This window comes from Arachis duranensis, chromosome 5 (genome assembly GCF_000817695.3).
Source record: "Arachis duranensis cultivar V14167 chromosome 5, aradu.V14167.gnm2.J7QH, whole genome shotgun sequence".
NCBI classification, from domain to species: Eukaryota; Viridiplantae; Streptophyta; class Magnoliopsida; order Fabales; family Fabaceae; genus Arachis; species Arachis duranensis.
This window is the reverse complement of record NC_029776.3, coordinates 81,966,826-81,970,784: the sequence shown is the minus strand read 5'-3', so window position 1 is coordinate 81,970,784 and position 3,959 is coordinate 81,966,826.

Genomic DNA, 3,959 nt, shown 5'->3' with positions numbered 1-3,959 from the left:
CTAGTTTCAAAGATGAATTTGAAATCTTGTACTTCTTGTTCTTTTGTGATTAGAGCATTTTTCATTTAAGAGAGGTGATGGATTCATAGGACATTCATAGCTTTAAGGCATGAACTTTAAATTTTATTAATTATGAATTAAGAACAAGACTCAAAAATAGATATAAGATAAGACTAGTAGGAAAAAAATAAAAAAAATTCAAATAGGCTCCTAATGATAGAGGTAATCACAGAGTTAGGACTCAACAACCTTGACTTTGAGAAGTGGATGCTCCCTCAACTTGAGGAGAGAGCTTTTGGCGTTTCAACTCTTGAAGTTCACGCCCCTGCTTCTCTTGTTCCTTCAGCAATTTGCAGAGCATGCAGTTCTGATTCTGCTGTTCTTCCTTAAGTTGCTCCATAGTTTCTTGCAACTTGGTGATAGATGCTTCTAGGCTGGTCCAGTAGTCAATTTTTGGGAGTTCAAGGAGGAACTCCTGCGCCCTCTTCTTGATAGAATTGTCTTGCATTTGTCCTTCCATTGACTTCTTGGTGATTGGATGTTCAATGGGTATGAATTCATCCACTCCTATCTTCACCCCAGCCTCTTTACAGAGCAAGGATATCAAGCTTGGGTAAGCCAGTTTAGCTTCAGTGGAATTCTTATTTGCAATTGTGTAGAACTCACAAGCAATCAGATGATGAACCTCCACTTCTTTTCCAAGCATAATGCAATGAATCATCACTGCTCTCTTGACAGTGACCTCAGAACGGTTGCTAGTGGGCAATATGAAACGCCCAATAAAGTCTAGCCAACCTCTTGCAATTGGTTTGAGGTCTCCCCTCTTGAGTTGGTTTGGGACACCCTTTGAATTGGTTATCCACTTAGTTCCAGGGAGGCATATGTCCTCTAGAACTTGATCCAACCCTTATCTGCTCTCACCATTCTCCTATTAAAGGATTCAGGATCATCTTGCAGTTGAGGCAATTTGAAGATTTCTCTTATTTTGTCCAAATGGAAGTACATAACTTTCCCTCTGACCATAGTTCTGTAGGTATGGTAAGCAGTTCCAGTCATTCTCTGCTTATCTGTCAGCCACAGATTTGAGTAGAATTCCTGAACCATATTTCTTCCAACCTTTATCTCAGGATTGGTTAGAACTTTCCATCCTCTGTTTCGAATTTGCTCTTGGATCCCCGGATATTCATCTTCTTTCAGATCGAATTTGACTTCCGGGATCACTGACCTCAGACCCATTATTTTATGATAATGGTCTTCATGTTCTTTGGTTAAGAACTTCTCTTGATTCCAAAGATTCTTTGAATTATTCTCTTTCTTTCCTCTTAAATTGGTTTGTTTTCCCTTAGGAGCCATGATCTTGATAAATCTTGGCTTTAGTTGATCACGGAAAAGCACACCAAACTTAGAGGTTTGCTTGTCCTCAAGCAAAAGAAAGGAAAGAGGAGAGAGATGAGAAGAGCAAATTCGAATGGTGTGGGGGAAGAGGGAGGCCGAACGTGTATTTATAAGGGGGGAGGAGAGAATTCAAAAATTTGGAAGGAGATTTGAGAAGATATGGAAAGAATTTGAGAGAAGGTTGAGTTTTTGAACAAGATTTGGGAAGGATTTGAGAGAGATTTGAAGAATGATTTTAATTTTTTTGAAGATTTGAATATAAATGATGAAAGTTTGAAATGTGTTTGTGTAGAAAAGTATGGTTCAAAAAATGAAAGTTTGAAAAAAACTTAATCAGAAAGCAAAATCTTTGTCCCCCCACCTTTCTGGCGTTAAACGCCCAGAATGGCATCCATTCTGGCGTTTAACACCCATTTGCTAGCCATTGTGGGCGTTTAACGCCCAGCCAGGTACCCTGGCTGGCGTTAAACGCCAGAATCCCCTTTGTCACTGGGCGTTTTGTTAAATGCCCAGGATGCTGCACACCTGGCGTTAAACGCCCAGAATGGTGCCCATTCTGGCGTTTAACGCCCAAAGTACCCCTTACTAGCGTTTTTTCGCCAGTAAGCTCTTTTTCTCTGCTTTTTGCACTGAATCTTTCTGTAACTCTGTGAATTCCTTCAATTTTGATAATTTCCCTTGTAGAAATAAAACATATAACCTGCTAATGACTGGGTTGCCTCCCAGCAAGCGCTTCTTTATAGTCTTTAGCTGGACCTTTACTGAGGATCATTCCAGCCTCAGTTTTGAGCATTCCTGCTCAAAATTGCTTTCAAGATAATGCTTGATCCTCTGTCCATTAACAATGAACTTTTTGTCAGAATCAATATCCTGAAGCTCAACATATCCATATGGTGACACTCCTGTAATCACATACGGACCCCTCCACCGGGATTTAAGTTTTCCTGGGAACAATCTGAGCTTAGAGTTGAAGAGCAGAACTTTTTGTCCTGGCTCAAAGACTCTGGATGACAACTTCTTGTCATGCCACTTCTTTGCCTTTTCCTTATAAATCTTTGCATTTTCAAAGGCACTGAGTCTAAATTCATCTAGCTCATTTAGCTGGAGTAATCTCTTTTCACCAGCTAACTTAGCATCCAGGTTTAGGAATCTGGTTGCCCAGTAGGCTTTATGTTCCAGTTCCACGGGCAAATGACAGGCCTTGCCATACACAAGTTGGTATGGTGAGGTTCCTATTGGAGTCTTGAATGCTGTTCTGTATGCCCACAGAGCATCATCCAAGCTCCTTGCCCAATCCTTTCTTCGGGCCATCACAGTCTGTTCTAGGATTCTTTTTAGCTCTCTGTTAGAGACTTCAGCTTGCCCATTTGTCTGTGGATGATATGGGGTAGCCACTTTGTGGCTAATTCCATATCAGACCATAGCGGAGTAAAGCTATTTATTGCAGAAATGAGTACCCCCATCACTGATTATGACTCTGGGAACACCAAATCTGCTGAAGATGTGTTTCTGGAGGAATTTCAGCACGGTTCTAGTATCATTATTGGGTGTAGCAATTGCTTCTACCCATTTAGATACATAGTCCACTACCACCAGAATGTAAGTGTTTGAGTATGATGGTGGGAATGGACCCATAAAGTCAATTCCCCATACATCAAACAACTCAATCTCTAAGATCTCTTGTTGAGGCATGGCGTATCCATGAGGTAAGTTACCAGCTCTTTGACAGCTGTCACAATTACGCACAAACTCTCGGGCATCTCTATAAAGAGTAGGCCAGTAGAAGCAACATTGGAGGACCTTAGTGGCTGTTCGCTCACCTCCAAAATGTCCCCCATACTGTGATCCATGGCAATGCCACAGGATCCTCTGTGCTTCTTCTCTGGGTATACATCTGCGGATCATTCCGTCTGCACATCTCTTGAAGAGATATGGCTCATCCCATAGGTAGTACTTGGCGTCTGAAATTAATTTCTTTCTTTGCACTCTGCTGTACTCTTGTGGTATGAACCTGACAGCTTTATAATTTGCAATATCTGCAAACCATGGAGCTTCCTGGATGGCAAAGAGTTGCTCATCTAGGAAAGTCTCAGAGATCTCAGTAGAAGGGAGGGACGCCCCAGCTACTGGTTCTATTCGGGACAGATGATCAGCTACTTGGTTCTCTGTCCCTTTTCTGTCTCTTATTTCTATATCAAACTTTTGCAGAAGCAACACCCATCTTATAAGCCTGGGTTTTGAATCCTGCTTTGTGAGTAAGTACTTAAGAGCAGCATGGTCAGTGTACACAATCACCTTGGACCCCACTAAATAGGATCTAAACTTGTCAATGGCATAGACCACTGCAAGTAACTCTTTTTCTGTGGTTGTGTAATTCTTCTGTGCATCATTTAGAACACGGCTGGCATAATAAATGACGTGCAGAAGCTTGTTATGCCTCTATCCCAACACTGCACCAATGGCATGGTCACTGACATCACACATTAGTTCAAATGGCAATATCCAATCTGGTGCAGAGATGACTGGTGCAGTGACCAGCTTGGCTTTCAGGGTCTCAAATGCCT